The 24,103-nt window shown below is 40.3% G+C and overlaps 1 non-coding gene across 1 annotated transcript; it reads right to left on the bottom strand.

Annotated features, from left to right (window-relative positions):
* Positions 1-10,418: 10,418 nt before the first annotated feature.
* LOC114783391 (U2 spliceosomal RNA) lies at positions 10,419-10,609 on the bottom strand. The gene has a single exon (XR_003748473.1). It is a non-coding gene; the product is annotated as a U2 spliceosomal RNA (small nuclear RNA).
* Positions 10,610-24,103: the final 13,494 nt, after the last annotated feature.

Genomic DNA, 24,103 nt, shown 5'->3' with positions numbered 1-24,103 from the left:
TGAACATTATACTAGCAAAGACTCTGGGTCCATGTTGAATGTCCATGTTAATTGCCGCAAAATGTAATGGAGTAAAAAAAAATATTTTTACTTAAGTAAAGTACAGATACGTAAAAATGTACTTAAGTACGGTAACAAAGTCCAAATACTTTGTTACATTCCACCACTGGTTATCTGACGCGTTGTGAAACTAAGAGAAAATATGAGAAATTACAGCTTGATCCCGACTCTTTTATCAGAATCAATATCTTCTATGCAAATTCTCCACTAACCTCACCGCTGCTAAAACTGCTTTCTACATAGCAAAGCTGGAAGCCTCACATATTGTTTGGAGCACTTCACAACTGTTATAACCTCAGATTAAAAAAAAAAGGTTCTTATTCTCAACATTATTTTTAAAGTAGGAAATGTGTCTGGTCAATAACATGAAAAGTGGGTTTGTATATATATTATATTACATGTTTAATTTAAATATCCAATAATCTGACCATTATTTTACATTTCTTTCACTGTGTTATAAAACAAAATTTTATTTGGCATAAAATAAATTATTTGTGTGTGTTTGATTTATTTTAAACTGTGCTAAAAATGGTCCTTCCACTGTTACACACTGATTGGTTATTGTGTTCAAATGTTAAAGAGGAGGGGAATTTACTGTTTACAGGGAGTGCAGAATTATTAGGCAAATGAGTATTTTGTCCACATCATCCTCTTCATGCATGTTGTCTTACTCCAAGCTGTATAGGCTCGAAAGCCTACTACCAACTAAGCATATTAGGTGATGTGCATCTCTGTAATGAGAAGGGGTGTGGTCTAATGACATCAACACCCTATATCAGGTGTGCATAATTATTAGGCAACTTCCTTTCCTTTGGCAAAATGGGTCAAAAGAAGGACTTGACAGGCTCAGAAAAGTCAAAAATAGTGAGCTATCTTGAGGAGGGATGCAGCACTCTTAAAATTGCAAAGTTTCTGAAGCGTGATCATCGAATAATCAAGCGTTTCATTCAAAATAGTCAACAGGGTCGCAAGAAGCGTGTGGAAAAACCAAGGCGCAAAATAACTGCCCATGAACTGAGAAAAGTCAAGCGTGCAGCTGCCAAGATGCCACTTGCCACCAGTTTGGCCATATTTCAGAGCTGCAACATCACTGGAGTACCCAAAAGCACAAGGTGTGCAATACTCAGAGACATGGCCAAGGTAAGAAAGGCTGAAAGACAACCACCACTGAACAAGACACACAAGCTGAAACGTCAAGACTGGGCCAAGAAATATCTCAAGACTGATTTTTCTAAGGTTTTATGGACTGATGAAATGAGAGTGAGTCTTGATGGGCCAGATGGATGGGCCCGTGGCTGGATTGGTAAAGGGCAGAGAGCTCCAGTCCGACTCAGACGCCAGCAAGGTGGATGTTGAGTACTGGTTTGGGCTGGTATCATCAAAGATGAGCTTGTGGGGCCTTTTCGGGTTGAGGATGGAGTCAAGCTCAACTCCCAGTCCTACTGCCAGTTTCTGGAAGACACCTTCTTCAAGCAGTGGTACAGGAAGAAGTCTGCATCCTTCAAGAAAAACATGATTTTCATGCAGGACCATGCTCCATCACACGCGTCCAAGTACTCCACAGCGTGGCTGGCAAGAAAGGGTATAAAAGAAGAAAAACGAATGACATGGCCTCCTTGTTCACCTGATCTGAACCCCGTTGAGAACCTGTGGTCCATCATCAAATGTGAGATTTACAAGGAGGGAAAACAGTACACCTCTCTGAACAGTGTCTGGGAGGCTGTGGTTGCTGCTGCACGCAATGTTGATGGTGAACAGATCAAAACACTGACAGAATCCATGGATGGCAGGCTTTTGAGTGTCCTTGCAAAGAAAGGTGGCTATATTGGTCGCTGATTTGTTTTTGTTTTGTTTTTGAATGTCAGAAATGTATATTTGTGAATGTGGAGATGTTATATTGGTTTCACTGGTAAAAATAAATAATTGAAATGGGTATATATTTGTTTTTTGTTAAGTTGCCTAATAATTATGCACAGTAATAGTCACCTGCACACACAAATATCCCCCTAAAATAGCTCAAAATAAAAACAAACTAAAAACTACTTCCAAAAACATTCAGCTTTGATATTAATGAGTTTTTTGGGTTCATTGAGAACATGGTTGTTGTTCAATAATAAAATTATTCCTCAAAAATACAACTTGCCTAATAATTCTGAACTCCCTGTATTTGTTCAGAACGGGATAATATACTGTTCTGCCCTCCTCACTAAGCAGCGTAATTGGTCAGTCTATTAAATGCCTTCCCCATCAACGAGACGTGGTTCTATGGTTCTAAAAATGTCGTTTTATTGAGGTGAAACTGAAAGAACAGGAAATTCACATTACAGTATGCGATAACATACAATAACATATATGAACAATAACAAGATGACATATAACAATATGTTTTGGTATGTCGTACGGCCTGCCCACAAATCGTGTTCAAAGTGTAAAAAGTAACGAAGGCCTCGCCGAGACACACAATCTGACATATTGGATGTGTTGCTACCACCAACAGTTGTCAGGAAAACATAGGAAATAGGAAAAAAAAGGCAAAAAAGGCCATGTCTTGCATTTGTGGCTGCCACGCTAAGACCGTGAAACGCACAAAAAGGCCTGAAGGCCTGACCTCTCCGCACAAAATGACACAAAACGTGGCCAAACCATTAAAAGTGTGAAAAACTTGCGATGACACGGTTCAGAGGACACACACGAATTTCATGTCAGGTCGTGTGGCTTTTCGTTCCGCACGGTTTGACATATGGCTTGGCTCGGCCGGGTTTACGGTCTGTGCGCAATTCCCCAAAAAGCGTTTTTGGAACGTGTTTATTATTCTTGTCCAAAATTGAACTTTTTTGGACTTTGTGTCCAGACGGTTTGACAGACAAAAAAGTTAATGTGTTTAATGTTGTCTCGTAGATCTCGTTAAGACCGACGTTTTGATATATTTGTCTCTGTCTGACTTACAGATCATGCACAAATTTGAAAAAAACAAAAAAATGTCAATGGGCGAGAAAAAATGTATTTATTTATTATGTCAGCCTTTTTTCGGCACTTAATGCGGGTCGTACCGAAGCACGCACACCGGTGTGCTATATATCAAAAATTAGTACTTTATTGTGTGAGGTGTGCTATTACTTTTATAAGCGATCGGACTAGGCGTGGCCGAGCTATTAACGCTCAAACTGGGTCATTTTCCCATTAGAATGCATTGAATGCTAATTTTAGCATTGGTAGCATTTGTAAAATGGGGCTTCTTTTAAGTGATACTGCAGTACCACTTAAAAGAAGCCCCATTTTACAAATGCCACGCCCGCAGCTGTGACCAATGCCCGGACAGGCCCATCAAAATTTCCTCTGGAATTTTCGATTATAGTCCTAAGATTAATATCGAGGACTCAATATTAATTAAAAGAACGTGGCTATATACACACGTCCAATAAAGGAATAACAAAATATTACCTGGCATAGAACTAATATTTTTACATAGTGAAGATGCTGAGCGAAAGGGAGAGAAAAATAGAGCTCAAAACGCAGCAACTGCCGCTCAGATTCCGCTGAAATGCACTTCCAGTCTCTCTCCGTACGCATTACCCACAGCTGCCGGTAGGTGGAGACGGACGCCATAACAAACACTGCAACAGATATAGATATAATCTAAATCTAGGATGCAAATGGGAAATTCATCAAATTACTGTGCATTAAATTAAATGAAATATTGAACTGCATACTAAATATGTCTAGTCATTCACAAAATAAAAGAAACCATTCCACTCTGTCTTTGTAAACTGCAGTTACGTCTTGTTACGTTCATTACTTTACATATTTAATTTTTTTATATTCATCTCAACCATTTAGTTCTGCGGATATTACCCTCTCGGTTTTCGTCCAATCAGATTTTTAGAACTCTCATGTGATTGGCTGATAAAAACGATGACGTCATCGCTCTTTTGTATAAATACCTTTCAGCCCCAAACTAAAGAAGCCTCCCTCGGATAAGGACGTAGCAGGAGCAGCAGGACCGAGGACCGAACGGAGAGGAGGATTACAGGATCCCCGCGACACCCAGTGCACGACGGCGAGGATTCATGGATGAACAAAAGGAACGCGCGACTGACGGAGACGAGTCCTGGTTACAGTCGTGGGTAAGAATAACAAAAAAAGTTCGTCATCAACTTATTTTTACGTCGAATCACCAGAACCGTCCAGACTTCCCTCCAACTAACCGTCCGGTCTCTGGACAGGTAAAACACCCAGTTTCACCTCACAAAAAAGCAGGTTTTATTTCCCAGCCGTACAAGAGGAGCCCTCACGACCGAGGAATCAGGTAGAATTACGAGACGCGACGTCAGGAAAAACAACCAGGTCAGGTGGAGGACAGACTTTAAAAAGAGGTGAATTAGGGGACAAGGCTGTGAGATTTATAGAGGAGGTGAAGTCAGATCAGTCTTCAGAGTTCCTGAAGTCCATCTTTGTCTCTTATGGAAAAATATGAATCTCGACTTTTTTAAAGGGTGTATTATGAGTATTACTGTTAAGGTTTTTTTTTCTTTACTCTTTTTTGTGACTGTGTAGTCAGGTCAGTCTTTAGAGTGCTTTATGACTATTTTAATATAGTTTTTTTTCTGTTAAGGTATGAATCTCAATGTTTTTTTTACTGCATGTATGACCTCATTTGTAGGATTGAGGAAGGTAAATATGTATTTCAGAAAGAAAAGTGAGGTGGGTCAGTGTGAAAGCAGGAATTCATTTAGGTAAATATAGAGGTAGGCAGGTAAAAGTGTTTTGTTTGTAATAATAATAATCTAAGGGGTGTTTTATGAGTATTACTTTTTTATAAAGGTATGAATCTTTTTAGTCAGATCAGTCTTCTCAGTGCTTTACATCCATTTTTATGTTGGTCATGTTTGGAAAGGTATGAATCTTTTTTTTATTCTTTTACTGTTTTTTTTTTTTTTTTAAGCTTAGTTGCTGGATTGTAGTATTAACACTTGTCTGTTGTCAATTAAGTTTGATATTGTTTTTTTTTATGGTATTAATTGAATCATGATTCTTCAGTATTAATGGGCTCATTTGCAGGATTGAGGTGAGAAAATATGTATTTTATAAAAAATGTGAGGTAGGTCAGTGTGGAAACAGGTAAACATAGAGGTATGCAGGCAGGTAATTTTGGATTTTGTTGTAATAATTCAAGGGGTATATCATGAGTATTACATGAGTATTACTGTTTAGTTAAGGTATGAATCTTTTTTTTTTTTTTCTTATTTTTTCTTTGTGAATGTGCAGTCAGATCAGTCTTCAGATTGCTTGATGTTCATTTTTATGTTGATCACATTTGGAAAGATATGAATCTCAACATTTTTACTGTGTTTATTAGCTCATTTGCATGATTTGCAGTGATTGTGTGGTGTCAATTAAGTGTAATATTGTGTGTTTTTTTTTTTTGTAGTATTATAATTTCAGGTTCTTCTGAAGTGTGAATTAGAGGCAGGGTGTATTGATTGTTTTTGTGAAGTTGGAGTCAGATCAGTTTTCATAGTGCTTGAAGTATGTAGGTAGATACGCAGGTAACGAGCTCTGTAAGGATTACTGTTAATTACAAGTTTGGTTGCAGGTTTGAGTTTTATTATCAATTGTCAAATCAAAAGTAATATTGTGAGAGTATGAATCGTGACCTTTTTTTACTGCATGTATGAGCTCATATTTCTCTTTTCTTTGTTACTGTGTAGTCAGGTCAGTCTTTAGAGTGCTTTATGTCTGTTTTCATATAGTTTTTTTCTGTAAAGATATGAATCTCAATGTTTTTTACTGCATGTATGAGCTCATTTACCGCATTAAGGTAGGTAAATATGTATTTCAGTAAAAAAAGTGAAAACAGGAATTCATTTAGGTAAATATAGAGGTATGCAGGCAGGTAAAAGTGTGTGTTTTTTAATAAGAATAATCTATGGGGTGTTTAATAAGTATTACTTTTTTATAAAGGTATGAATCTTTTTCTTTTCATTGTGAACTGTGTAGTCAGATCAGTCTTCTCAGTGCTTTACATCCATTTTTATGTTGGTCATGTCTGGAAAGGTATGAATCTTTTTTTTATTCTTTCACTGTTTTATTTAAAAGCTTAGTTGCTGGATTAACACTTGTCTGTTGTCATATAAGTTTAATTTTGTTTTTTAATGGCATTAAGACTTTTTTTTTTTTACTAATTATTTTTAAGCTTAGTTGCAGTGTTGTGTTTTCTTATTAAGAACTGTGTCAAGAAAAAGTAACATAGTGTTACTTTCTATGTTACTGTATTTATGAGCTGTTTTTATTTGGTAAATATGTATTTCAGAAAAAAGTGAGGTAGATTAGTGAGAAAAAAGGAATGCATTTAAGTAAATATAGAGGTATGCACGCAGGTAAATGTGGTTTTTGTTGTAATAATAATAATTTAAGTGGTGTTTTATGAGTCTTACTGTTTTATAAAGGTATGATTTTTTTTTTTTCTTTTTATTGTGAACTGTGTAGTCAGATCAGTCTTCTCAGTGCTTTACGTCCATTTTTATGTTGGTCATGGTTGGAAAGGTATGAATCTTTTTTTTATTCTTTTACTGTTTTATTTAAAAGCTTTGTGTCTGGATTGTAGTATTAACACTTGTCTCTTTTAATTAGTTTAATTAGTTTAATTATGTGTTTTTTAAAGCTTAGTTGCAGGGTTGTGCTTTCTTATTAACAACTGTGTCAAGCAAAAGCAACATTTGTGTTTTTTTTTTTTTTTTTTTATTTATGAGCTCATTTGCAGGGTTGAGGAAGGTAAATATGTATTTCAGAAAAAAATGTGAGGAGGGTCAGTGTGAAAACAGGAATGCGTTTAGGGAAATATAGAGGTATGCACAGAGGTAAAATGGGTATTCGTAGTAATAATAATTTAAGGGATGTATCATGAGTATTATTGTTTTGTAAATGTATGAATCTTTTTTTTTTATTTTAATGTGGGGTGTCAATTAAGTGATGTATTGTGTACTATTCTAATTTCAGGGTCTGAAGTGTGAATTAGGGGCAGGGCATATTGACTTTGTGAAGGTGATATTGTGATATTGTCTTTGTGAAGGTGCAGTCAGATGAGTCTTCATAGTGCTTAAAGTTGGTAGGTAGGTATGCAGGTAACAAGCTCTGTAAGGATGACTGTTTAGGTTTCAGTTTTATTAACAATTGTCAATCTAAAGTAACATTGTGTTTAGTGAGAGTATGAATCGTGACCTTTTTTACTGTATTTATGAGCAATTTGCAGGATTGAGGTGAGATTTTGTTACGTGGTTTGCACATGGAATCATTGAATAATTTTAATAATTCGCCGTGTAACAGGAAATTGCTGTCATTCACACATGTAACGTCCAACCTTAATCAAACTTGATATGACTGATGAGGGTCCTGGGTCTCTATACAATCTCGATAAGACTGGTAAGTATACCGATCTGAAAAACGTAGGGGCATTATGTTTCTGGAATGTTCACAGCGCCACCACGTGGACACAAGAAGTAACTTAAAATATCAAGAATTTGCAATGGAAGAGGACGTTTGTGTCATTTGCCCACAACACCCAATCTGCACCAAACTTCCTAGGATTAACATGACTCGCCATATAACAGTAAGTTGCACATGCAACGTTCAATCTGAATCAAACTTGATATGACTGATGAGGGTGGCCCACTCACTATCTTATTTCCACCAAATGAAGGTGATCCACAGCGACAACATCATGGTTACCAGGCAGGGTGAAGTATTGCCCTGGTCCCCAGGAGGAGGAGAGGCAGATTGGGAGTGAGAGCCACTCACCAGAACAACATGGGGTGGCATTTGGCCTGCTGACTAAAACTAACAGGTAAATCCCCCATCATGTCCCGCCCCAAATTCTTTCTGCCGTGATGTTTCTGATCAGGTCTGATTTTATTTCTGGCTGTTTGTTGCAGGATGTTCACCTCTTCTGTCTACATTCCTGTAGCCAATGGCAGCAGGTCTTTCGTTTTCTTTTGCATCAGTTTGCCGAGTGTATACTCGGTGCGCCCCACCACTGGCACAAGAAGAAGGGCTGTAAACAAGGGGAGAGCTGAGAGTGACAATTCTTCTCTGTGATTCTGGTTCGCTTTTTTGGATTGTAATTAGCTTCATGCTGCAATACGTTGCTGCCAATGTGATGAAATGTTTTCGGTCCGTGAGACAGCAGCTTAGACCGTCATAAACTGTCCGTGTCAAAAGCTGTGATTAGGGCAGCAGGATCAGGAAGGTGACACCCCGGAACCAGACACAAGTAGACCATTCATGACTGACCAACACAATTTCTGTTCTATGGAATTCGTGACATGGTGGTTTTAATGGAGGTAAGAGAGAAGCTGGGCAATCAGACGGACGTCTGGAGTGCAGAGATCATTTCAGGAACATCCCGTGGAGAGAACATCTGGAGAGAGTGGCATACGAGCACAACGAAGCTGAGGAGGGAATAGAAATGTGAGGGCAGTGGTGGCCTAGCAGTTAAGGAAGCGGCCCCGTAATCAGAAGGTTGCCGGTTCGAATACAGATCTGCCAAGTTGTGACCGAAGTGCCACTGAGCAAAGCAACGTCCCCACACACTGCTCCCCGGGCGCCTGTCAATTATATTGCTGTTGCTTAATTAATTGCTGTAGCAGACATTTTTTAACCTATATTATATATGGGGAAATTTTATATTTGACTTATATTATATGTTCAATTTTAAGTATTATATTTAAAACACATGAAATGTTGATTTTTGGTTTGAGATTTTTTTGAATGCTCATAGATTCCCTATCTGACAATTATTTTAATTTTTTTTTCATTGTGTTATGAAACACAGTTTTATTTGATCCTGACCATCAGGATTTGTGTATGTTTGGTTTATTTGAAACTGCAATAAATTGTCCTTCCACTGTTACGCACTGACTGGTTATTGTGTTTAAATGTGTCTCTGTTAAAGAGGAGGGGAATTTACTGTTTATTCAGGGGAGGTTATTCTGCAGTCTTTTCTGAAACAATCTATAAAAGTCACCTTGAAGTGATGTTCACAACAACATATACGAATACAATATAATTAATTCTTCTTGATCAGGAGAGTCCTGGTCCAGGAAACAGGGAGGAAAACGCTACAAACATTTTTACCAATTTTTAATAAACAGAAAGAAGTCAAATTAAGCCATGACACAACAAAGCAGTGCGGCCATGAAGAAGTGCAGGGTAGACTGCTACTGCGAACAGGGCGTCTGTCTCGTGTATTTCCTCCCTTCTCTTCCTTCCAGTCCTGAGACCAAACCAAGGTTGCTCTGCCAAGAAGCAGCTTGGTTAACGGCAGAACACATCTGAGAAGTTCTGATAAAAAACCCAGATAGAATCCAGCCTTCTCCAAAAAAGACAAACAGCGCAATTCCTGTTTCAAACTGGGGACAGGGAAATTCATGACAGCCCGAACTTTGGCCTACATGGGTCAAACTTGACCTTGACCCACTTCTTCTCCTAAGTAAGTCACAGTCGCTTGAGGGTTAGTTACACTGGCTGAAGGCGCTTAGAAAAATTCTAATGCCTCAATGTGCTGGTCCAGGTGGATGAATAGATTATATTATAATCTGAATAAACCTCAATAAAAGCAAGGGACTCCAGCAACATATTAAGTGCTAGAAGGTAGCAGGGGCATTGCGTAACCCAAATGCATCACCGAGCGTCAAAGGCGGAGATCTCAGCAGCACGAGGAGTCAACAGAACCTGCCAGTAACCTGCAGAAGGTCTCATTTCATGACAACTCTGGCTGCACCAACCTTGTCTACGCAGTCTTCCATTCGAGGAAATGGAAATGAATCTGGTTTAGTGATCGCATCAACCTTTCAGTTATCAGTACCGAACCGAAATGTCCCATCAGGCTTATGAACCAGTAGGCATGGACTTCTCCAACAAGTAGACGTACCTATAGATGTGTCAGAGAACAAAGTGGCATGTGGCTGAATTAACCCAATAACCTGCCTGCGGACTGTGGGACAGACGAGCTTCTAAATCGTGCAGAATTTCACTATTCTGCAGCTTCGTCCTGTACCACTATGTTCTCTCGCTCAACGTAGCTTTTCAGCATGTTAAAGTGAAATTAATTAAAGTGAAGTGATTGTCACATGTGATACACAGCAGCACAGCACACAGTGCACACAGTGAAATTTGTCCTCTGCATTTAACCCATCACCCTGAGTGAGCAGTGGGCAGCCATGACCGGCGCCCGGGGAGCAGTGTGTGGGGACGGTGCTTTGCTCAGTGGCACCTCAGTGGCACCTTGGCGGATCGGGATTCGAACCGGCAACCTTCTGATTACTGGGCCGCTTCCTTAACCGCTAGGCCACCACTGCCCCCAGAGAAAGTGCACCGCTCCCAGAGGCACTGCAATACTGGGTCGATGCGTGGAGCGGATGGAGCAAGCTCCTTTGCCGACTCCCTGTTCTATAAATCCGCTTAATATGTAGTCCCCCGCTGGGGGACGTATCAGATATTAAACTGATAAGAACAGATACTACACTTGATCTTAGCCAAAAGGCCGAGAAGCGATGTTGATATGGCACACTCAAGCTTTCTGTTTCCTGTTCGGTCTCATTCAACTTCGAATCCACCACATATGCACCCACAAACCTTGCCTGAAAGCAGAGCCCCGATCACCCCGAGTCTTCATGGAAGTGGACCAACACAATCTGAAGTTGAGCTTTGTCATTTCAGACATATATGTGTCTGACCTTACAACGTTTCTCCAGAACCTGGTGTTACATGTAACATTGAAACAACGTTACAAACTGACATAAAGTGCAAACAAACAAAACATGTAGACAACAATGAGACAGACAGCGATAAAGTAGTGAAATGAAAAGTAGAAGTGCTTCATCAACAATCTTACTTAAGTAAAAGTATTAAGTACTTACTTTTAAATTTACTTTAAAGTATTTTTTTTAAGTAAAAGTACTCACACAATGGTTTGTCTCAACATCTGGGGTGTGCCATTTTGTAAAAGCATAGTACATACACTGACTTATGCCTGTACTGATGTCATTGCTCGTAATAATTACAAGCAATTTTACAGTATATGTGTATTGGAAAGTTTGGTGTGCTTATTGTGCGTGCACTCTGCAATACTGTGTGTACCTTAGAATTATGTGGATGACACTACTAGGTATTACCCACTAATATACCATTAAAATAAACCAATCAGGACATGATATATCTTTAAATCATTTATGTACTTGCAAAACTATTCAACACTTCTGTTAAGAGCAGTAAAAGGGAAACACAACAGTAACCAAACACCAGTGGTGGGGTGGCGCTCTCAAGAATATGGCAGTACATATCACCAGCTTCGTATCACCAGAACATTCTGTTCAACAAGAGTTGCTTTCCAAAGTCCTTTATCCTGGCTTGCATGAAAAACAAATGTAGCGCAACTGTAAAACTAGTCAATACAAAGTTTATGTTCCAATGATTGCAGAAAAGCAAAAAACATTGGCCTAATAATGAATAACACAACACTTAGTCAATACAAAAGGCAGATGTTAGAATGAGAAACAACAAAAAGGACCTTGAAAATAAAATTTGACCATTGGCTGGGGTGTGGCTCTCTTAGGAATATGCCAGTATAAATGCTATTCAGACCCCTGATCAACCTAGCATTATCAATACTTTTTGTTAAGAGTTTTTTCTTTAACAAAAGACAAGTCTATATGAAAAACAGATGTAATTTTAAATCTTGTCAATGATCTATTGATTGCAGAAAAAAACTATATTGTGTAACTCAACACTTACAATACAAATACAAAAGGCAGATCTTAGAATAAGAAACTTAAAATGAAGGACCATCAAATGAAAAGTTTACCACTGGCCAGGCAATCAAAGGTCAGAGGGTGAAAATGGCTCTCTCATGAACATGAGAGTATAAGTGCCATTTGGTGCCCTTATAAGCACAGCATTACCAGTGCTTTTTGTTAAATTTCAACAAGAGTTTTTTGACCCTAGCCTTTTCGCAGAAAAGATGTGCCCCGCTGTACTAAACAGTCTTTCACATGCTGCAGATGCAGGCAACGGTGTGTTGAGCTTGAGGGACAAATTGAAAACTGTGGGCACCGACTTTAGAGTATCTATGGAGGCAGCCGAGTTGGCCAGGTAGGCATCCAGCTGTCTTGTGGTTTCTTGGACGTTTCCCTTCATTTGGCCAAAGAAGTCCTCCTCGTCTGAGCCAGAATGGCTATCTGGTGATGAGGCTTGGTACTCCTCCAAGTGACTCTTGATGTAGTCCATGCCCAAACACAGAATACAGGAACCATTAAGCTTATATGAAGAGAACTGTATTTCTCTTTAACCTTGTAAAAACCATAATTATCACTTTGGAATTTCCCACGGTCTCCTAGTTGCAACAACATTTTTTTAGATTAACTGGCAGGATCAGAAAAGGTTCTTTGCAAGGTTTCCTTATCAATTAAACACTTGCCAATGAAATAAATGATTTAAATTACTTACCCAACCTTAGCAAATCCTAATTGCTTGTCCACGATGTGCGAAACTTCGGAAGTAAAATTGCAGCAGCAATGAGTTCAGGGTCAGTAAGCATGTCACCAAACCGCCGCTGTATTCCTTCTTGAAGGGCAGAGATCAGTGGCTGGCAGAACTTGGATGGCTTTTGGAGGCGGTCCAGCTTCACAGTCAGGACGGTTATAGTTGGTAACAGCCATCCCATGTGGACATCCACCTCTGCCTGCAACATGTTGGCTGCCTTGGATACTGGGTTCATGGTTGATGCATATTCTGTCAAGAAAGCAAGTTCTGCAGGGCTGAACCTGTAATACACAGTATTGGAATATGCAGAATGTCAACAAGTGACAAGGAATTTGTCACACACCTACAGGGAGTGCAGAATTATTAGGCAAGTTGTATTTTTGAGGACTAATTTTATTATTGAACAACAACCATGTTCTCAATGAACCCAAAAAACTCATTAATATCAAAGTTGAATGTTTTTGGAAGTAGTTTTTAGTTTGTTTTTATTTTTAGCTATTTGTAACGAATTAGCTCAAAAGGGAAATATCTAGAATTAATTATAACTGGTTATAATTAATAATAAACATTTAGACTAGATTTTGGGATAAACTGTAGCAGAATTAATGTTACAATTACTTGATCTGTCCGTCCACGGAGCAGATAATATAATTATTTATCAATTCTGGGAACGATTATCCCCCCTCTTGCCAGGAAAGGTAGCTTTCCCACTCTGCGTGCTAGCAGTAATTTAGCATGTAGCTTAAAAGGTCAACGTTCAGTGACTCAGCTGTGAGCAGCACACAGAAACAAACGATTGTGAATTTAAAGAATTTAATAAACACGGCTATAGGTAACATACAACAATTAGACAAACAGATACATACAGGGTAAAGGAAAGTGATGAAAAGAGAATGGCAGTATTACACATCAATTAACCACAGCCTAATGAGAATCGTCAGAGAATTCTTATGTTCACCTTAAAAAGGGGTTTAAACGTGCATAGTTACTTGCATTGGTCCTTATTTCATGCAAAGGAGTCCTGATGTGGTAGGGTCGCGATCCTCCTTGAAGGTAAATTTTGCCAAAGAGTCAAAGTGTTGAAAAGAGGTGTCTCGGAAGGAAGGAGAGAAGTTCTGAGCATTCGTGCCTGTGTGACGCTCTTTTTGATGCTTTCTGGCACGCCCATCATGTGGCCTGAATGGCCAATCACAAGTGTGGCATTTTGGCGGGAGAAGTTCCCTTTGTCTGGGTTTACGACTGACTGGAATTTTTATGGCTGGCCCAGAGAGAAACTGTATTTCGTTGCAGTTACAATTTCTACCTTATAGAAATATTTTGTGATCACATGGTATGCATCACTGTTTCAGTAGTAAAGAGATGTTCCTTCTGATACCAAGAAAGGGACCATTAGGAAGTAGGAAAGTGGAAATACACTTATACACTTAATTATAGGTAATTAAAGTTTACCTAATGCAAAATAGAAAGTTGTAACTAGTATAATTCATACAAGGGAACGTACACACAACGCGTGCATATACGGGATCCACTTATAATCACATATTCCTAGCACAAGATACAGACAATGCGTTTAAGTGTGTGCGTGATTGTGTATTGCAAAGGTGGGGCCAGGCAGGAGGCCTTTATGGAATGCTTTGAAGCTTGGAACCCCCATGAACAGTTTGCAGACCCAGTCTGTTTAACGCTACATTTGTGACAGTGGGGGAAGACGGGGCGATCAGGTTGAGGGTCCAGGCTTGTAATTGGTATGTAAATGTCAAAGGTTAAAAGGTTCTTTGAAGATCAACCATCTGTGATCCTACGCAGACACTACATATTTTAGGGGGATATCTGTGTGTGCAGGTGACTATTACTGTGCATAATTAGGCAACTTAACAAAAAACAAATATATACCCATTTCAATTATTTATTTTTACAAGTGAAACCAATATAATATTTCCACATTCACAAATATACATTTCTGACATTCAAAAACAAAACAAAAACAAATCAGCGACCAATATAGCCACCTTTCTTTGCAAGGACACTTAAAAGCCTGCCATCCATGGATTCTGTCAGTGTTTTGATCTGTTCACCATCAACATTGCGTGCAGCAGCAACCACAGCCTCCCAGACACTGTTCAGAGAGGTGTACTGTTTTCCCTCCTTGTAAATCTCACATTTGATGATGGACCACAGGTTCTCAATGGGGTTCAGTTCAGGTGAACAAGGAGGCCATGTCATTAGTTTTTCTTCTTTTATACCCTTTCTTGCCAGCCACGCTGTGGAGTACTTGGACGCGTGTGATGGAGCATTGTCCTGCATGAAAATCATGTTTTTCTTGAAAGATGCAGACTTCTTCCTGTACCAGAAACTGGCAGTAGGACTGGGAGTTGAGCTTGACTCCATCCTCAACCCGAAAAGGCCCCACAAGCTCATCTTTGATGATACCAGCCCAAACCAGTACTCCACCTCCACCTTGCTGGCGTCTGAGTCGGACTGGAGCTCTCTGCCCTTTACCAATCCAGCCATGGGCCCATCCATCTGGCCCATCAAAACTCACTCTAATTTCATCAGTCCATAAAACCTTAGAAAAATCAGTCTTGAGATATTGGTCCAGTCTTGACGTTTCAGCTTGTGTGTCTTGTTCAGTGGTGGTCATCTTTCAGCCTTTCTTACCTTGGCCATGTCTCTGAGTATTGCACACCTTGTGCTTTTGGGCACTCCAGTGATGTTGCTGCTCTGAAATATGGCCAAACTGGTGGCAATTGGCATCTTGGCAGCTGCACGCTTGACTTTTCTCAGTTCATGGGCAGTTATTTTGTGCCTTGGTTTTTCCAAACACTTCTTGCAACCCTGTTGACTATTTTGAATGAAACGCGTGATTGTTCGATGATCACGCTTCAGAAGCTTTGCAATTTTAAGAGTGCTGCATCCCTCTGCAAGATATCTCACTATTTTTGACTTTTCTGAGCCTGTCAAGTCCTTCTTTTGACCCATTTTGCCAAAGGAAAGGAAGTTGCCTAATAATTATGCACACCTGATATAGGGTGTTGATGTCATTAGACCACACCCCTTCTCATTACAGAGATGCACATCACCAAATACGCTTAATTGGTAGTAGGCTTTCAAGCCTATACAGCTTGGAGTAAGACAACATGCATGAAGAGGATGATGTGGACAAAATACTCATTTGCCTAATAATTCTGCACTCCCTGTAGATATACATAATGTTATTACACACATCATTCAACAAACTATTTTTAATTATTTCAGATTGTGTCTGCAAAAAGTTGTTAAAATATGAATTTGTGGCCTGTCAGCATAGATATGAAACAGACATGACTGATATGCTTATTGTGTTCTAAGTTATCTAAATAATTATAGGATATACTACTGCAGTTCAATTAAATGAGGTGTAAATGATTGTGAACTACAATATTATGGCACACAATCCATAGCCAACCATATCATAACTGTGCATCTGCTCCAAGTCAAACTTACATGGGGACTTTAAGTGCAATGGTCACTGCTCTGACAGCTCCTTCTCCACTTTCTCTAAATATCCTCAGTAGCCGCTCAACTGCAAGGAAGAGAGAGTTCCATCTGGTATCAACTGGACGGATGAGTTGCAGTTTGCACTCCCTTTCAATAACCTCCGCAGCGATAGATGAGCGGGCAGTCTTATTCCAAAGAGCTGAGCACTTGGCAAATGCTGCACGAGACATCTTCCTGTACACAACATTCGATTCAGCTTTTTTAGCATCCACAGTTGAGATCAAATTCAAAAGATGACAGGCACAACGGTGATGTTTTGGGAGTTGATATTCAGAGCACTCATCTTCTTCCTCCATCAAAGCCTCAACTTCAACACCCTCTGTCTCCTCTTCTGGATCATCTTCCTCCGCACTGTCATTTACATTTTCCCTCTCTTCTTCAGTTGAACTTCCTTCATCTTCACATGCAAAAACTCTGAAGGCCTTAATATCCGGTACGACGAACGTGGACGTGTCTCTGAATGACGAGCTAAATACGTTCTATGCGCGCTTCGAGGCTGCAGCTAAAGGCGCTAGCGATGCTACGGCTAGTGGCTCCAACACGGCTAGCGGCTCCAACAGCTGCAGACAGGAGGACACTGCCAGCACCGAGAACGCGTTCGTCATCACCGAGCATGACGTGAGGAGAGCCTTCAAGAGAGTGAACACCAGAAAGGCAGCTGGACCAGACGGCATCTCGGGGAGAATCCTCAGAGCCTGCGCGGACCAGCTAGCACCTGTGTTTACAGAGATATTCAACCTCTCTCTATCTCAGTCGGTGATCCCCACATGCTTCAAGGTGTCCATCATTGTTCCGTTCCCCAAGAAAACCCATCCTGCCTCCCTCAACGACTACCGCCCTGTAGCCCTCACCTCAGCAGTGATGAAGATCTTTGAACGGCTGGTCAGAGACTTCATCATTTCTTCAATTCCAGATACACTCGACCCCACTACAGTTTGCGTATCGTCCCAACCGATCCAGAGATGACCCCATATCACATCTCCTCCATACAGCACTCACCCACCTGGACACTCGGAAGGGAAATTATGTTAAAATGCTTTTCATTGACTACAGTTCAGCATTTAACACAATAATCCCTTCCACACTCACCACCAAGCTGGAGCACCTGGGACTCAGCTCATCTCTCTGTCAGTGGATCTCCAACTTCCTAACCGGGAAACCACAGGCAGTAAGGATGGGTGGACATGTCTCAGCCCCCATCACTCTCAGCACTGGAGCCCCCCCAGGGCTGCGTTTTGAGCCCCCTGCTGTACTCCCTGTACACATACGACTGTACAGCCACTACTAACTCCACCACCATCATCAAGTTTGCTGACGACACTGTCGTGGTGGGCCTGATCTCTGACAACGACGAGACGGCCTACCTGGAGGAGGTTGGAAATCTGGTGAACTGGTGCCAGAGGAACAATCTCCACCTGAGCGTCAGCAAGACAAAGGAGTTAATAGTGGACTTCAGTACAAAGCAGGAGAGGACCTACCAGACCCCTGTCATCAACAGGAGCCCAGTGGATAGAGTGGACAGCTTCCGTTACCTCGGTGTTAACATCACGCAGGACCTGTTATGGTCCTGTCACATCAACACCCAGGTGAAAAAGGCCCGGCAGCGTCTCTACCACATCAGACGCCTGAAAGACTTCAGACTGCCCTCCAAGGTGCTCAGGAACTTCTACTCCTGCACCATAGAGAGCATCCTGACGGGAAACATCTCAACCTGGTTCGGGAACAGCACCATGAAGGACAGGCGAGCCCTACAGAGGGTGATTCGATCAGCCGAACGAATCATCCGTACCAAGCTCCCTGACCTTCAATCTATCTACAGCAAATGGTGCTGTACCAGGGCCAGGAAGATAGTGAAGGACCTCAGCCACCCCAACAATGGACTCTTCTCTCTGCTGCGATCAGGGAAGCGCTTTTGCTCCCTGAAGTCCAACACAGAGAGAATGAGGAGGAGCTTCTTCCCGCAGGTTGTCCAAGCTCTCAACAACAACAGTACATAGAACTCCAGCACTTTCACTTTCACCTCCGATCACTCCGGACTCTTTTGCACAAAATCACTTTGCACACAATCACTTTGCACAAATCACTTTGCACAAAATCACTCTGCGCTTTTTACTTTACTGCTCTTTTTTTTTTATGGCTCTTTTTCTCTTTTCTTTACACATTGTCTAACTCATTTGCACACCTTCATCATACCATTTACACATGATTTATGTTAAAGACGTAAAAGTGTAATATTTGGTTATGTTTGTAATATTTGCATATTGGTTCATTGTATACTTGCCACATTTGCAATACTGTGGTCTGTACTAGTCGCAAAAAGCATTTCACTGCATATCATACCATGTATGACTATGTATGTGACAAATAAAATTTGAATTTGAATTGATAAAGTTTGAGGCATTATCTGTCGTGGTCCTAACAATTTTTTCAGGCTGTGAAAATGACATTCTGTATGAATGTCATTGAGTGTACTGGCTAGCATGTCATAAGTATGTGCCCCTTTCAGCCTTTTGCAAGCCAGAGCTTTCTAGGTTATCTGAATCAATCCAGTGGACAGTAACCCCAATTAAGCTTTGTCTATGAGCTGTCCAACAGTCTGCAGTTGTGGCGATGTATTTAGCAGTCTGCATTGCATTCTTCACTCCATCTTTCATTCGCTTTGTGTGCTTATCTATTCTCTCTCTCAATGTTGTGGGTGATTATGCTGCATTAAATTAACGAACCCAGGCTGTTCTACTACAGAAAAAGGGTGCAAACCCTGGACAATAAAGTTGACCACCGCTAGGTCCATGGTCTTCTGAGAGGCTTTGGTGTTGTCAAGTTTCTGCTGCTTTATTGAAGAACCCTCAGGCGGAAAGCACCACTTCCAGCCAAGCTGGACCAGTTGTGTGCATGAACGCATTCAATGTTCCTATTTTTCGTGAACGCTGAACTGAACGAATCAGTTTAAATATTATGAACGTGAACGTGAGTGACGTTCACTCTGGCGAGACTGAACGCCGCTCACGTTTTAAAGTTTGCTGGTTACAGGCTAGCATGGCTGGTGCTTCGAGTCCGGACGCCTCTGCACAAGCAGTTTGTCTACATTTTCACTAGTTGGATAAGGTTAAAAAACGGACTGAAAGACAGCGGGTGTTACTGATTGTTTACTTTCTGTTCTTTTCTGAGCACTGTAAGTTTAACATTAACATTTCGTGTTAATGTTGTCTGAATAAAATGTCCATATACAGTATACCTGCACCTTGTTTTTTTCCACTGTCAGCATAACACAATGTGTTGCTTAAGTGGTAAGATCTATTCTCAACCTCAAAATTGGTTTTAATGTAACATATCTGTGATTGTTCAGTTGTATGACAGATAGAAGGAAAAGACTGAAGGAGGTTCAGATAGAAGGACGTTGTATTGAAAATGTTAAAAAATGAAAAAATAAATAAATTAATAAATAAAGAACGAACGTGAACTTCTTCATTTTTTGAGCTTTTTAACTGGCACAACACTGAGCTGGACATTATGCTAGCAAAGACTCTGGGTCCATGTTGAATGTCCATGTTAATTGCCGCAAATGTAATGGAGTAAAAAAAATTATTTTTACTTAAGTAAAGTACAGATACGTAAAAATGTACTTAAGTACAGTAACAAAGTCCAAATACTTTGTTACATTCCACCACTGGTTATCTGACGCGTTGTGAAACTAAGAGAAAATATAAGAAATTACAGCTTGACCCCGACTCTTTTATCAGAATCAAAATCTTCTATGCAAATTCTCCACTAACCTCACCTCTGCTAAAACTGCTTTCTACATAGCAAAGCTGGAAGCCTCACACATTGTTTGGAGCACTTCACAACTGTTATAACCTCAGATTTTAAAAAAATGGTTCTTATTCTCAACATTATTTTTTAAAGTAGGAAATGTGTCTGGTCAATAACATGAAAAGTGGGTTTGTATATAAATTATATTACATGTTTAATTTAAATATCCAATAATCTGAGTGTCTTTAGACACTTCCCTATCTGACCATTATTTTACATTTCTTTCACTGTGTTATAAAACATAATTTTATTTGGCATAAAATAAATTATTTGTGTGTGTTTGATTTATTTTAAACTGTGCAAAAAATTGTCCTTCCACTGTTACACACTGATTGGTTATTGTGTTTAATTGTTAAAGAGGAGGGGAATTTACTGTTTACAAGGAGTGCAGAATTATTAGGCAAATTAGTATTTTGTCCACATCATCCTCTTCATGCATGTTGTCTTACTCCAAGCTGTATAGGCTCGAAAGCCTACTACCAATTAAGCATATTAGGTGATGTGCATCTCTGTAATGAGAAGGGGTGTGGTCTAATGACATCAACACCCTATATCAGGCGTGCATAATAATTAGGCAACTTCCTTTCCTTTGGCAAAATGGGTCAAAAGAAGGACTTGACAGGCTCAGAAAAGTCAAAAATAGTGAGATATCTTGCAGAGGGATGCAGCACTCTTAAAATTGCAAAGTTTCTGAAGCATGATCATCAAACAATCAAGCGTTTCATTCAAAATAGTCAACAGGGTCGCAAGAAGCGTGTGGAAAAACCAAGGCGCAAAATAACTGCCCATGAACTGAGAAAAGTCAAGCGTGCAGCTGCCAAGATGCCACTTGCCACCAGTTTGGCCATATTTCAGAGCTGCAACATCACTGGAGTACCCAAAAGCACAAGGTGTGCAATACTCAGAGACATGGCCAAGGTAAGAAAGGCTGAAAGACAACCACCACTGAACAAGACACACAAGCTGAAACGTCAAGACTGGGCCAAGAAATATCTCAAGACTGACTTTTCTAAGGTTTTATGGACTGATGAAATTAGAGTGAGTTTTCATGGGCCAGATGGATGGGCCCGTGGCTGGATTGGTTAAGGGCAGAGAGGTCCAGTCCGACTCAGACGCCAGCAAGGTGGAGGTGGAGTACTGGTTTGGGCTGGTATCATCAAAGATGAGCTTGTGGGGCCTTTTCGGGTTGAGGATGGAGTCAAGCTCAACTCCCAGTCCTACTGCCAGTTTCTGGAAGACACCTTCTTCAAGCAGTGGTACAGGAAGAAGTCTGCATCCTTCAAGAAAAACATGATTTTCATGCAGGACAATGCTCCATCACACGCGTCCAAGTACTCCACAGCGTGGCTGGCAAGAAAGGGTATAAAAGAAGAAAAACTAATGACATGGCCTCCTTGTTCACCTGATCTGAACCCCATTGAGAACCTGTGGTCCATCATCAAATGTGATATTTACAAGGAGGGAAAACAGTACACCTCTCTGAACAGTGTCTGGGAGGCTGTGGTTGCTGCTGCACGCAATGTTGATGGTGAACAGATCAAAACACTGACAGAATCCATGGATGGCAGGCTTTTGAGTGTCCTTGCAAAGAAAGGTGGCCATATTGGTCGCTGATTTGTTTTTGTTTTGTTTTTGAATGTCAGAAATGTATATTTGTGAATGTGGAGATGTTATATTGGTTTCACTGGTAAAAATAAATAATTGAAATTGGTATATATTTGTTTTTTGTTAAGTTGCCTAGTAATTATGCACAGTAATAGTCGCCGGCACACACAGATATCCCCCTAAAATAGCTCAAAATAAAAACAAACTAAAAACTACTTCCAAAAACATTCAGCTTTGATATTAATGAGTTTTTTGGGTTCATTGAGAACATGGTTGTTGTTCAATAATAAAATGATTGCTCAAAAATACAACTTGCCTAATAATTTTGAACTCCCTGTATTTGTTCAGAACGGGATAATATACTGTTCTGCCCTCCTCACTAAGCAGCGTAATTGGTCAGTCTATTAAATGCCTTCCCCATCAACGAGACGTGGTTCTATGGTTCTAAAAATGTCGTTTTATTGAGGTGAAACTGAAAGAACAGGAAAATCACATTACAGTATGCGATAACATACAATAACATATATCAACAATAACAAGATGACATATAACAATATGTTTTGGTATGTCATACGGCCTGCCCACAAATCATGTTCAAAGTGTAAAAAGTAACGAAGGCCTCGCCGAGACACACAATCTGACATATTGGATGTGTTGCTACCACCAACAGTTGTCAGGAAAACATAGGAAATAGGGAAAAAGGCAAAAAAGGCCATGTCTTGCATTTGTGGCTGCCACGCTAAGACCGTGAAACGCACAAAAAGGCCTGAAGGCCTGACCTCTCCGCACAAAATGACACAAAACGTGGCCAAACCATTAAAAGTGTGAAAAACTTTGGTTTCAGAGCACACACACGAATTTCATGTCAGGTCGTGTGGCTTTTCGTTCCGCACGGTTTGACATATGGCTTGGCTCGGACGGATTTACGGTCTGCGCGCAATTCCACAAAAAGCGTTTTCGGAACGTGTTTATTATTCTTGTCGAAAATTGAACTTTTTTGGACTTTGTGTCCAGACGGTTTGACATACAAAAAAGTTAATGTGTTTAATGTTGTCTCGTAGATCTCGTTAAGACCGACGTTTTGATATATTTGTCTCTGTCTGACTTACAGATCATGCACAAATTTGAAAAAACTAAAAAATGTCAATGGGCGAGAAAAAATGTATTTATTTATTATGTCAGCGTTTTTTCGGCACTTAATGCGGGTCATACCGAAGCACGCACACCGGTGTGCTATATATCAAAAATTAGTACTTTATTGTGTGAGGTGTGCTATTACTTTTCTAAGCGATCGGACTAGGCGTGGCCGAGCTATTAACGCTCAAACAGGGTCATTTTCCCATTAGAATGCATTGAATGCTAATTTTAGCATTGGTAGCATTTGTAAAATGGGGCTTCTTTTAAGTGATACTGCAGTACCACTTAAAAGAAGCCCCATTTTACAAATGCCACGCCCGCAGCTGTGACTAATGCCCGGACAGGCCCATCAAAATTTCCTCTGGAATTATCGTTTATAGTCCTAAGATTAATATCGAGGACTCAATATTAATTAAAAGAACGTGGCTATATACACACGTCCAATAAAGGAATAACAAAATATTACCTGGCATAGAACTAATATTTTTACATAGTGAAGATGCTGAGCGAAAGGGAGAGAAAAATAGAGCTCAAAACGCAGCAACTGCCGCTCAGATTCCGCTGAAATGCACTTCCAGTCTCTCTCCGTACGCATTACCCACAGCTGCCGGTAGGTGGAGACGGACGCCACAACAAACACTGCAACAGATATAGATATAATCTAAATCTAGGATGCAAATGGGAAATTCATCAAATTACTGTGCATTAAATTAAATGAAATATTGAACTGCATACTAAATATGTCTAGTCATTCACAAAATAAAAGAAACCATTCCACTCTGTCTTTGTAAACTGCAGTTACGTCTTGTTACGTTCATTACTTTACATATTTAATTTTTTTATATTCATCTCAACCATTTAGTTCTGCGGATATTACCCTCTCGGTTTTCGTCCAATCAGATTTTTAGAACTCTCATGTGATTGGCTGATAAAAACGATGACGTCATCGCTCTACTGTATAAATACCGTTCAGCCCCAAACTAAAGAAGCCTCCCTCGGATAAGGACGTAGCAGGAGCAGCAGGACCGAGGACCGAACGGAGAGGAGGATTACAGGATCCCCGCGACACCCAGTGCACGACGGCGAGGATTCATGGATGAACAAAAGGAACGCGCGACTGACGGAGACGAGTCCTGGTTACAGTCGTGGGTAAGAATAACAAAAAAAGTTCGTCATCAACTTATTTTTACGGCGACCAGAACCGTCCAGACTTCCCTCCAACTAACCGTCCGGTCTCTGGACAGGTAAAACACCCAGTTTCACCTCACAAAAAAGCAGGTTTTATTTCCCAGCCGTACAAGAGGAGCCCTCACGACCGAGGAATCAGGTAGAATTACGAGACGCGACGTCAGGAAAAACAACCAGGTCAGGTGGAGGACAGACTTTAAAAAAGAGGTGAATTAGGGGACAAGGCTGTGAG

The sequence above is a fragment of the Denticeps clupeoides genome, unplaced genomic scaffold (genome assembly GCF_900700375.1).
Source record: "Denticeps clupeoides unplaced genomic scaffold, fDenClu1.1, whole genome shotgun sequence".
In the NCBI taxonomy this organism is placed as follows: Eukaryota; Metazoa; Chordata; class Actinopteri; order Clupeiformes; family Denticipitidae; genus Denticeps; species Denticeps clupeoides.
This window is presented reverse-complemented; position numbering and strand designations above follow the sequence as displayed.